The sequence below is a fragment of the Somniosus microcephalus genome, unplaced genomic scaffold (genome assembly GCF_052327205.1).
Source record: "Somniosus microcephalus isolate GS21.2 unplaced genomic scaffold, FLI_Smic_1.0 unresolved_chr5, whole genome shotgun sequence".
Classification (NCBI taxonomy): Eukaryota; Metazoa; Chordata; class Chondrichthyes; order Squaliformes; family Somniosidae; genus Somniosus; species Somniosus microcephalus.
Window position 1 is genome coordinate 49,902,815 of NW_028225183.1, and position 13,405 is coordinate 49,916,219.

General features: G+C 45.3%; 1 pseudogene; it reads right to left on the bottom strand.

Moving 5' to 3' along the window:
- Window positions 1-714: 714 nt before the first annotated feature.
- Window positions 715-13,405, bottom strand: part of LOC147088205 (NACHT, LRR and PYD domains-containing protein 3-like) — a 47,370-nt pseudogene continuing 34,679 nt past the window's right edge.

The window sequence follows — 13,405 nt, forward strand, 5'->3', positions numbered from 1 at the left end:
ATCCCACTGGCTGACTATCTGTCTTAAATTGAAGTGAAATAATAAAAATGCAATAAAGTGATACACAACAGCATTTAATGTGGACCAGGCCAGAATGAAACCAATAAGGTTCAATACAGCAGCAGCAGATAATAAGACAACAGACCACATCTCATTCAAACACCAGCTGTTGCCATCTCTCGCTCTCTCAACACACACACACTCACAGCCTGCAGAGCGATGACTGCTGTGTTGGTAGATTAAAACCAAAAATACACTTTTCTGTATCTTATCTTTTCACTTTGTGGCCGACAGAAACAGGCTTTCTATGCTGCTGCTTGCCTTCTGAATTCATGTATCTCTCGCTCTCATTGACGTCTGTCTGTTTGCCAGTCACTCACACGGTCTCTCTCCCACCCACATTTAAATAAAATTTACAGTAACATAACACACACTCAGACAGACTGCAATTTGCAGACACACAGACACCCACGCACATACAGACACACACAGACAGTCTCTACATTTTGCAGAAACACACACTCACACTCTCACATCCATTATGAAAGGGGTGCAGCCTGGAAGCGGCTGAGACAGCTGAGCCTGTGGCTGGGCCTCTGACATCATAATGGGAGATGACGCAATCAGCTCGAACTGGAAACACTTAAATTAAAATCAAATCAACGGCCGGAAATGGTCACACAATGGGAGCAGTGACGTCATCAATAGGAATGTTCATACAATCACTCTCAGTCCGGGTCTTGTTCCCTGCAGCGCCCTTAGGAGTCTCTCTCCAGTTGAACTGAATTGATTCTCCCACAGCCTGACACAGATTAAAGATTAAACAGGAAATAAACAGATTGAACAACACTGTAAAAAACCGCGAGACTGGGGTTAATATTTCAATATTTCAATAATAATTACAGACAAAAATTACCCAGACTGGATCACATTGATTTTTTTTATTACATTAAAAATTAACACAAACACTCACCGGATCCGTTCCAGACTCCTGCAGGCCAGTATGAGGCGGCGGATAGCGGGGACAGATCCATCTGTGAAGGAGTTTCCTCCCAGGGTCAGATCCGTCAGTGAGCGGTTTGTACTAAGAGCGGAGACGAGATCCTCGTCACAATCATCTGTGAGACCGGCTTCATCCAGCCTGGGTATCAGAGAGATAAATAACAGGTATCAGAGTAAATCCCCAGTGTTTATTAATAACACTATAACTGATACTAATAATAATGTTCAGTGTCAGACATCCAGTTATTATAAACACAATCTCACACAGTCTGGTACTTACCCCAGTTTCTGTATTTTACAGTCCGGGTTCCTCAGAGACGCAGACACTAGTTTCACTCCTGAATCTCCCAGTTTATTATAACTCAGATTCAGATCCGTCAGTGAGTGCTTTGTACTGAGAGCGGAGGCGAGATCCTCGGCACAAGAATCAGTGAGACCGACAGCCTGTAGACTGGGGATCAGAGAGAGAGAAATAAGACGGATCAGAGTAAATCCACAGAATCTATTAATAACATTATTACAGATACTAATAATAATGAACAGTGTCAGACACCAGTTATTATAAACACAATCTGACACAGTCTGGTACTTACTACAGCTTCTGTATTTTACAGTCCGGGTTCCTCAGAGCCGCAGACAGTAGTTTCACTCCTGCATCTTTAAGTTTATTGACAGCCAGGGTCAGATCAGTCAGTGAGCGGTTTGTACTGAGAGCAGAGGTGAGATCCTCAGCACAAGAAACTGTGAGACCGACACCATCCAACCTGGGGATCAGAGAGAGAAATAACAGGAATCAGAGTAAATCCCCAGAGTTTATTAATAACACTGTTACTGGTACTAATAATAATGTACAGTGTCAGACAACAAGTTAATATAAACACAATCTCACACAGTCTGGTACTTACTCCAGTTTCTGTATTTTACAGTCCGGGTTCCTCAGAGCCATAAACATTGGCTTCACTCCTGAATCTCCCAGTTATTTGTGATTCAGTCTAAACACAAACAGAAACAAACTGAATCAACGCCCGGACCTGAAACATTATTCACTCTCGGATATTATAGCAATCACTGAAAGTACTTCAGGGCATTAATCACTGGTTTCCCCCCGCGATTTCCCACCTGGGCGGGTCGGGTTGGGGCGGGGCGGGGGCGGCCGGGGAACGGATCGGGTGTCCCTCAGACCGGTCTCATTCCCTGATGATCAGAATTAACCTCCTGGCGCTCAGTGACCGGTCCTGTCATGTTTGGAGAAAGTTGTCTCATTTCTGCTGCTCCTTAAATCCCGGATTTTATGGGAATGAAGCGATGTTTTCAGAATTAAATGATAAAGTGGTGATTCCCTGTACTATATACTCTGTGCATTATATTAATCTGTTTATTATCTCGGGGTGAGTTATATTGTGAAAGAGTATCTGCGGCTGTAAAATCCGGCCCCCAGCATTTTATATAACAAGGAGAATTTATGCTGAATTAAAAACAGAAAATGATGGAAATACCCAGCAGGTCAGGCAGCACCTATAGAGAGTGAAACTGAGTAAATATTTCAGGACAAGGACGCCTCGTCAGAACTGGAATGAGTTACAGCTGTAACATATTTTTAAGCATGTGTAGGGGCAGGGAAAGTTGGGGGGAGCGGAGGAAAGAACAAAAGGGAAGGTCTGTGATAGGGTGGAAGACAGGAGAGATTAAAAGACAAAAGGGATGATGGTGCAGGCAAAAGGAGATGGTAATGGGATAAGTTAAAAATCAAAAGATGAATCTACATGCGGTGTGAATGACAATGGCAAAGTTATCAACAGCTGTCATTCGAGAGAAAAAAACCGAAAAGGAAAAACAATATTAAAAAAATAAAATAGTGGCCGAGGTTATAGTCTGAAATTGTTGAACTCGACGTTGAGTCCAGAAGGCTTTAAAGTGCCTCATTGAAAGGTGTGGTGCTGTTCCTCGATCTTATGTTTTACTTTGTTGGAAGAGTGTAAGAGGCCAAGAATGGAGAGATCAGAGTGGGAGTGGAGCAGAGAATTAAAGCAATAGGCGACCAGAAGCTCGGGGATCACACTTATGGACTGAGCAGAGGTGTTCCGCAAAGTGATCACCAATCTGCATATTTCTCCCCAAGGTAGAGGAGACCGCATCGTGAGCAGTGAATACAGAATACTAAATTGCAAGAAGTACAAGTAAATCACTGTCCTACCTGGAAGGAGTGTTTTGGGCACTGGACACTGGGAAGGGAGGAGGTAAAAGAGCAGGTGTAGTACCTCCTGCGCTTGCACGGGAAGGTGCTGTGTGAAGGAGCAGGGGTGTTGGGGTGATTGAGGAGTGGACCTGGATGTCGTGGAGGGAGCGGTCCCTTCAGAATTTTGGAAGGGGGGGTGAGGGGAAGATATCTTTGGTGGTGGGAGCACGCTGGAGGTGGCGGAAATGGCGGAGAATGTTTCATTGAATGCGGAGGCTGGTGGGGTGAAAGGTGTGGACAAGGGGAACCCTATCGTAGTTTTGGGAGGGAGGGGAAGGGGTGAGAGCAGAAGTGCGTGAAATAGAATGGACATGGTCAAGAGCCATGTCAACCACGGTAGAGGGGAATCCTCGGTTGAGGAAAAAGGAAGACATGTCGGAAGCATTAGTATGGAATGTGACATCATCAGAGCAGATGCGGCAGGGACAAAAAAAACTGGAAGAATGGACCAGCGTCCTTACAGGAAGCGAGTTGTTAGGAAGTGTATTCCAGGTAGCTCTGGGAGTCAGAGAGCTTATAGTGAATGTTTGTCAATAGCAGCAATAGAGTTTATTCAGTCCCGTTACAAGTTTTAAATGTCCCTGAGCTCCTAATTTATAGGGGAGGGGAGTTTCTCACTTTATTCCCCATTAAACTGGCTCTACATATAATTCAGGTGTAACTGGCCCGAAATTTTTTTGGGAATTTTCGGAAGTTCCCTCCCCGAAAGGAGCCTCACACAGGGGGTGGGTTATGGGGAATTCACCGGTTCACTGCCCCCGGTTTACTCAGGAGCCGCCCGCTGTGTGCGAGGCCCCACTGATGGCTGGTGTGTGTCTGTACTCCGGTTAGATTGGAACCTTTTCACCGGCAGGTTTAAGATCCTGAAAATCAATCTTTACTCAATGTTCAGGACTGTGAATAATTGTAAGCATTTAGTGCTGAAAGAATTCCCAATTCCCCAATCCTCCCAATCCAGGAAACTACCCCCTCGACAGGACACACTCTGCACGGTATTGGAGTAAATATCGAACTGTTAGTGATTTAAACTCGGGATTCACTCCTGTTTCTCGTTGAAATGGTGGATATGGAAAAGATTATTAATTAATTTTAGCTTTACTGCCGGATTATATTTTATGTTTACATTCCGCTGTCCAGCTTTATTAAAAGTGATTTATTTTAATTAAATTATCAGACTCTCAGTGACCTTTATTTGCTGATCTAATAAAAAATATAAAATCCCTACTTGTTCAAAAGGATGCATTTTAGATTCTCCAGTCCTTAGGGAATTACTGACCGATCCTCTTATTATTGGTCAAATTTGTATTGAATCTGCTTCTCTCTGGTTTAACTGAACTGTTTGTTTCCCTACCTTACGGAGCAACAACACAATCACTGACTGTTCTACAATTCGCCCAACATTTAGAGACAAATAAACAGTTACCTCAACACCCGGCATTTGTGCAGTACGTGTCCCAGCCGTTGGAGTCCTTCACACTGAATGGAGCAGCCTCCTAGATCGAGTTATTTTATTGTATCACAGAGTCCAATGACGTGAGACAGGACTGCACAGTCAATCGGGGTCAATGGCAATCCTCTAAATGTAAGTGTTTCCACAGATCCCACTGTGGTCCGAGCCAGTGCTTTATTCTGAGACTCAAACGGGTAGTGGAATGTGTTTAGGAGGTTCCTTTTACCAGTTTCACTCACTGTGTTCCCAATCAATCCTTCAACCTTCTCCTTCACCCAGTCAATCGCTCGGCAGTTTGTTTGATGAAGAAATGGACCCAGAAACTCCTCCAGCGGCCGAGCTGCCTGTGGGGAGGAGAGACCAGCAACAAAACGGAGACATATCTCAAATCGCCTATCTTCCTTGCTGTGGGCTTCATTGAGGAGTTTCAGGAGGTCCCCGGGATCTGGAGTCAGGAATTGTGTGAGTGCAGCTACAAACTCTTGGATGGTGAGGTGCGGGAATGTGTACACCACGTTCTGGACAGAATTATCTCTCTCCAAAAGTTCCATCATGAACCCAGACATGAACTGGGAAGGTTGTAGATTGTACTTTATCAAATCTCCATTTCTAAGCACAATCTTGTTCTCGGAAACTCCTGTGAAGGCCATCTCACCAAGCTTCAGTAACACATCACGGGGGCTTTCAATCTCTCGGCCATGGTTTTTCAGAATGTTGTAAATATAGTAGGAATATAGTTGGGTGATGGTCTTGGGAACTCACTGCTGATTCCTGTCTCTTTGTGTAAAGAACGGACCCAGTGACAGACCAAGTATCCAGCAATAGGAAGGATTGTAGCACATTGTGCACAGGATCTCGTTCTCTTCCACGTGTTTGAAAACAGCTGCTGCCACCGCCCGATCTTCAAAAAACTTGTTGAAATATTCCTTCCGCTCTTCACCAACAAATCCCAGGATTTCAGCCCAGACACTGATCTCAGCCTTTTCCAATAAATGTAATGCAGTGGGGCGGCTGGTCACTAGCACTGAACATCCTGGGAGCAGCTTGTGCTGTATTAAACTGTACACAATGTCAGACACTTCACACCAGTCTTTAGGATCTGTGCACGTGTGCTGCGGTTCTGTGCTTCTCCGATTGTCAGCAAAATCGATCCGGTCATTGCATTCATCCAAACCATCGAATATAATCAGCAATCCCTCTGGGTTCTTCCAGAGCTCTCCCAGAACTTTCCCGAAGTAAGGATAGAAAAAGAGTATCAGATTCCTCAGGTTTATTCTACAGTTAATAGCGTTCAAATCCCGGAATTTAAAACTGAAATCAAATTGAAAGTGTGGGTATATTTTCCCAGTGGCCCAGTCATGAACAATCTTTCGTACCATTGTTGTTTATCCAAACCCTGGGACTCCGCTCACTGCTCCTGAACTCCCTGATTTAGATTCTCTCTGGGAAAAACAGCTCTGGAACAATTGATCAGTTCGGATTTTTTCCAGCTCTCTCCGGAGGTGTTTCTTTCTCCACTCTTCATGGTCTCGGCCTCTTGCCAGCAGTTCATGTTCTACAAGTGTCCGATCGCGCACAGTAGAAATGACCGTTAGTTCAGCGTATCGATCAACCAGCTGGAAAACCTTAACCTTCTCCTTTATTAGGATAGTGTTCACTTTCAGTGTTTCAGTTTGTACCCGGAGTGTTTCCTTGTGTTTCTGTTGAACACCTTTAATTAGAACAGACAGAAAGTGGTGTCAATGTTAGTTGTATTGACAAAAAATAACTTCTCAATTCCATTTAATGTTCAGTAAAATATTGCACGGTTTAATTCACAGCTTCAATAGAGGTGCATGTAGAAATTAAATCTCAGTTAATGGAAACCTCATTTGAAAGTGAACAATGGCCGAGATAAGTTTCAAATCCTCACTTGATTCTTATATACATAGAACATGGAGATTTCTATGAAGGTGACTGTTGGTAAACCATTTAACTGGTGTAACTAGAGGAATTGATTTAATTTAAATCCAATTAATTAAACGGGATACTAGCATCTAAAATCGGGCAGAGGGTGTCCATAACTAACAATAAAAAATTTAATTAATTACATAGAATTGAGCAGGTGATGTGTTACTGTTGCGAGATGTGGGAGCCGGTGAACCCCATTGAGGGTCACGGTGATTACGTCTGTGACAAGTGTCTGCTGCTACAGGAACACCAGCTCCGTGTTGATTAGCTGGAGTCTGAACTTCAGACACTGTGACACATCAGGGAGCGGGAGAAGTACCTGGACTCTGTGTATCAGGAGGTGGTCACACCTATGAAGTTAATTAATTCAGATGTAGCCCATGGTCAGGGAAAGGACGGTATGACTATGAGTGAGGCAGGTACGGGGATCCAGGACGTAGAGCTCGAGGAGATGCAGCCCTTGTTCTTGTCCAACAGGTTCGAGGTTCTTACTCCCTGTGGGGACAGGAGCAGGGACTGCAGGGAGGATGAGCAACCTGGCCACAGCACCGTGGAACGGGGGGCCATTCAAGAGGGGGGAGTAAATAGAAATATTGTAGTGGTAGGGGTAGTATTATTAGGGGGATAGATAGAGTTCTCTGCAGCCGAGAGTGAGAGTCCTGAAGGCTGTGTTGCCTACCCGGTGCCAGGGTTAAGGACATCTCCTCTGGGCTGGAAAGAAACTTGCAGTGGGAGGGGGTGGATCCAGTTGTCGTGGTCCTTGTTGGTACAAACGGCATAGATAGGACTAGGAAGCCGGTTCTGTTAAATGAGTATGAGCAGCTAGGGGTCAAATTAAAAAACAGAACCTCAAGGGTAATAATCTTTGAATTATTACCCGAGGCACGAGCGAATTTGGCTAGGACAAATAAAATTAGAGAGTTAAATGTGTGTTTCAAAGACTGGTGTGGGAGAAATGGGTTTTGCTTCCTGGGACTCTGGCACCAGTACTGGGGCAGGAGGGAGATGTTCTGTTCGGACGGGCTTCACTTGGCCAGTGCTGGGACTGGAGTCCTGGCAGATCATATAACTAGGGCTTTAGAGAGGGCTTTAAACTAACTAGTGGGGGGGGGGGGTTCCTAGAGAGAAAATAATAACAATGGCAACAGAGAAGGCCATAGACTTAGGTAGCAGTGGGGAAATTAACAACCAGAGCGTGTCAGGAAGGGGCAGAAGGTATGGAGTAAAAGGTAAAGTAATAAAAAGGGCACAAGCAGGAACTAAGTGTCACAAAACATATTTGAAAGTTCTCTATCTGAAAGCACGTAGCATTCATAACAAAATAGACGAGTTAATGGCACAAATAACTATATATGGGTATGATCTTGTGGCCATTACAGAAACATGGCTGCAGGGTGAAAATGCCTGGGAATTAAACATACCAGGATATTTAACGAACAGGAAGGACAGGCAGGATGGCAGGGGAGGTGGGGTGGCTATGTTAATAAAGGAAGGAATCACTGTAATACAGAGAAATGATATTGGGTCAAAAGATCAGGATAATGAAACAGTTTGGGTGGAGGTAAAGAATATTAAGAGGAAAAAAACACTAGTGGGCGTAGTCTATAGGCCTCCGAACATTTGCAACTCTGTTGGACGGAGTATCAATCAGCAAATAGCTGAGGCTTGTAATAAGGGAACATCTATAATCATGGCGGATTTTAACTATCATATTAATTGGACAAATCAAATTGGGCAGGGCTGCCTTGAGGATGAGTTCATTGAGTGTATTAGGGATGGGATTCTTGAGCATTATGCAACTGAACCGACCATGGTGCAAGCAACCTTAGATCTGGTCCTGTGTAACGAGACAGGATTAATTAAAAATGTCCTAGTAAAGGATCCCATTGGAATGAGTGACCATAACATGGTTGAATTCCATATTCAATTAAAGGGTGAGAAGTTTGGATCTCAAACAAGCGTGCTAAGCTTCAATAAAGGAGACTATGAAGGCATGAGAGCGGAATTGAGTAGAGTGGATTGGGAAAATTGATCAAAGGGTAAGACGATACATGATCAGTGGTGTACATTTAACGAGTTATTTTACAACTTCCAAAAAATATCTATTCCACTGAGAAGAAAAGGGTGTAAAAGAAAAGACAGCCATCCGTGGCTAAGTAAAGAAATTAAGGATAGTGTTCGAGTAAAAACAAGGACATATAAGGTAGCCAAATCTAGTGGGAGGATAGCCATACTTGCTCTCGAGTCAGTGCAAAGAAGGTTCACTCGGTTAATCCTGGGGATGAGGGGATGGATATATGAGGAGAGGTTGAGTAGATTGGGACTCTACTCATTGGAGTTCAGAAGAATGGGAGGCGATCTTATTGAAACTTATAAGATTGTGAAGGGGTTGGATCGGGTGGATGCGGGGAGGGTGTTCCCGATGATAGGTGGAACTAGAACTAGGGGCCATAGTCTTAGAATAAGGGGCTGCTCTTTCAAAACTCAGATGAGGAGGAACTACTCATGGTAGGTCCATGGAATATGCTGCCCCAAAAAGCTGTAGAAGCTACATCATTACATAAATTTAAAACAGAAATAGACAGTTTCCTAGAAGTAAAGGGAATTATGGGTTACGGGGAGCGGGCAGGAATTTGGACATGAGTCTAGGTTCGGATCAGTCATGGCCCTGTGGGTAGCGGAGCGGGCCCAGGGGCCATGTAGCCTGATGCTGCTCCTATTTCGTGTGTCTAATTCTGTTAGATTCAGGAGATGGTTCTGTGATAGTAGATTGGCGGTTAGGATCAGATCAGCCATGATCTTATTGAATGGCGAAGCAGGCTCGCGGGGCCGATTGGCCTACTCCTGCTCCTATTTCTTATGTTCTTATGTTCTTATATTTTCCCTCTGATGGTTAATATTATCCGGCCTGTCCTGTGCTTTAGAAATCACGTTACTAATCCACACATGATCCTATTTATACGACAGTAGAATATCTAGTGAATCAATCTCTGAAACCGCCAGTGGTGATTCCCCTCTGCAGCAATAGAAAACGGGATTGATCGCTCACCGAGAGGGACAATTTGCAGAAGATCCGCCGTTTGCTTATCAGATCTTGGGCAGGTTATCTGGGTTAGTTTGTAGACTGGGAGAGGGCCAGACTGTGAATTGACCGAACTTGCACTGTTAATGTATCAGAACGTGGACAGGTTATTTGTGGTAGTGTGGGCATTGGGACAGAAAGTGAATGGGCAGAAGTTCCACCGTTAGTGTGTCAGGTCCTGAGCAGTTTATCTGCGATAGTGTGGGCACTGGGAGAGGGGCAGACTGTGGATGGACAGGAGTTCTACCGGTAGTGTGTCAGGTCCTGGGCTATTTAGCTGTGGTAGTGTGGGCACTGGGAGAGGCACAGACTGTGGATAAACAGAAGTTCCACCGTTAGTGTGTCAGGTCCTGGGCAGGTTATCTCGGTTAGTGAGGCCACTGGGAGAGGGACAGACTTTGAATGGGCAGAAGTTCCACTGTTATGTGTCAGGTCCTGGGCAGGTTATCTGGTATAGTGAAGGCTTTGGGTAAGGGACAGACTGTGAATGGACAGAAGTTCAGCCATTAGTTTGTCAGGCCCTGGGCAGGTTATCTGGGGTAGTGTGGGCTCTGGTAGAGGGAGAGACTGTGAATGGAAAGAAGATCCACCGTTAGTGTGTCAGGTCCTGGGCAGGTTATCTGGGTTAGTGTGGGCTCTGGTAGAGGGAGAGACTGTGAATGTACAGAAGTTCCACCGTTAGTGTGTCAGGCCCTGGGCAGGTTATCTGGGGCAGTATGGGCACTGGAAGAGCGGCAGCCTGTGAAAAGACAGAAGTTCGGCCATTGGTGTGCCAGGTCCTGGGGCAGGTTTTCTTGGGTAGTGTAGGCACTGAGAGAGGGACACACTGTGAATGGACAGAATTACAACCGTTAGTGTGTCAGGCCATGGGCAGGTTATCTGGCGTACTGTGGGCACTGGGTGAGGGCAGACGGTGAATGGGCAGAAGTTAAACCGTCATTGTGTCAGGCCCAGGGCAGGTTATCTGGGTTAGTGTAAGCACTGGGCGAGGGACAGACTTTGAATGGACAGAAGTTCAACCATTAGTGTGTCAGGCCCTGGCAGGTTATCTGAGGTAGTGTGGGTACTGGGAGAGGGACAGATGGTGAATGGACAGAAGTTCCACCGTTAGTGTGTCACGTCCTGGGCAGGTTATATTGTTTAGAGTGCACACTGGGGCAGAGGCAGATTGTGAATGGACAGAAGTTCGGCCGCTAGTGAGTCAGGTCCTGGGGCAGGTTCTCTGGGGCAGTGTGGGCACTGGGAGAGGGACAGGCTGTGAATGGACTGAAGTTCCACCATGAGTGTGTCAGGTCCTGGGCAGATTATCTGGGGTAGTGTGCGCACTGGGAGTGGGACAGACTGTGATTGTTCAAACGTTCGACCGTTAGAGTGTTCGGCCCTGGGCAGATTATCTGTGGTAGTGAGAGCAATGGGAGAGTGATAGACTGTGAATGGACAGAAGTTCCACCGTTAGTGTGTCAGTTCCTTGCCAGGTTATCTGGGGTACAGTGGGCCTTTGGAGAGGGACAGTCTGTGAATGGACAGAAGTTCCACCCTTAGGGTGCCAGGCCCTGGGCAGGTTATCGGAGGAAGTGTCGGCACTGGGAGAGGGACAGCCTGTGAATGTACAGAAGTTCCACCGTTAGTGTGTCAGTTCCTGGGCAGGTTATCGGAGGAGGTGTGGGCACTGGGAGAGGGACAGACCATGAATGGACAGAAGTTCCACTATTAGTGAGTCAGGCCCTGGGCAGGTTATCTGGGGTAGAGCAGGCATCGGGTGAGGGAAAGTCTGTGAATGGTCAGAAGTTCCACCGTTATTATGTCAGGCCCAGAAAATTTATCTGGGGTTGTGTGTGCACTGGGAGAGGGATAGACAGTGAATACACAGAAGTTCCACCGTTAGTGTGTCAGACCCTGGGCATGTTTTCTGGTGTAGTGTGCGCACTGGGAGAGGGGCAGACTGTGAATTGACAGAAGTTCCACCATTAGTGAGTCAGGTCCTGGGCAGGTTATCTGGGATAGTGAGGGCATTGGGAGAGGGACAGACTGTGAATGTACAGAAGTTCCACCGTTACTGTGACAGGCCCTGGGCAGGTTACCTTTGGTAGTATGGGCACTGGGAGAGGGACAGTCAGAGAATGGACAGAAGTTCTACCATTAGTGTGTCAGGTCCTGTGCATGCTATCTGGTTTAGTGTGTGCACTGGGAGAGGGATGGACTGTGAATGTACAGAAGTTCCACCGTTTGTCTCTCAGTCCCTGGCAGGTATTGTATGCCCTTCTAATCACAGGAAGAATATTATTGAGATGGTGAAGGTGCAGAGAGTAATAAAATGATTGTGTGTGTCAGGAATTGATCAGGATTTCTAACGGAAGTCACAAAATTAATACCGGAATGAGATTAATAATGAACACAATTAATTAAGAGAAAACAGACTCGAACACGCCAGGACAATGAAGGGAAATCAGGGTAATATTTTTCACCAAAGTGTAATGGAGCGGGAGACCAGTTACCAGGGAGGACAATAAAGGGCTGTGTAATTTGGCACAAGAGACAATTGGTTGTGTTTCTGTGTGAAATCAGGGTAATATTTTTCACCAAAGGGTAATAGAGCGTGAGACCAGTTACCAGGGAGGACACTAAGGGGCAGTGTGATTGGGGACAGGAGACAATTGGTTGTGCTTCTGTGGATAAACTGAGAGGAGGGGCAGGTGGGCCCCTCTCTATCAGGGACAGACTGGTTTGGACCAAAGTGGCCTTTTATTCCCCTAAACCTCCTCCTGTTGTGTTTCAGAAAATGCGATCAGCTTTCAGTAACTTTACATTTATATTATTTTTAGATAATCTCATCAGATAACCGAACAGTATCAGGAATAGAACTACCGCCCACTTCACTCAGTATTACGTTAGGGTAGAAAAGACTGAGTATTCATTTCAAAAGTTACTATTATTAAACTCCATCGTTGCATTTGGATACGAGTTTTCCATAATGTTGTATTGAAAATTACAATTATGTTTGTAATAATTATTATGTCCGTGTGTAATTGAGACACGGACTACAGGAGTTGGTTACAACAGAAGTTTACTGAGTGGAGACAACACTGGAACTACTATGCAAAGTTACTGCACAGGCTTTTATACAGGGGTGGTCACTACCGGTACTGCAGTAAACAGTGGCTGCAGAATATAGTTCCTTCTGCAAAGTACATACACTACAATTCCTCCCCTTTTAGCTAAACAGTACATAACATTCAATTAATAACTAAATAACATATTTACAATTACAGTCGCTATACATTAGCTGAAGTTAAGCAATTATAAGTTCAGTCTTTGAGTAGGCTTCCTGATTCTGTCTGGATAACGTTTCTTTGGGGTATCAGGTTCTTCTGGCAAAGTTGATTCGGAATCAACGTCGTTGTTTGTTTCGTCTGCTTCCAATATCACCGAATCTGAGGTAGATGAAATTGGTACTTCGGTTTCATCACCAGGTGTATCGGATCGTGGTGTGGAATTGAGGTTTTCCAGTGACTCTAGAATCTGGTCAGCATGGCGTCTTACAATGCTCTCTCCAACGTCCACGGTATACATTAGAGGTCCTTGCCGTGTGCAGATCGTACATGGCTGCCATTTCTCTGTGCGGTAGTCCCGGGCCAAAATTGGTTGACCTATCTTAAAACTCCTGGTCGGCCTTTCATTCATATTC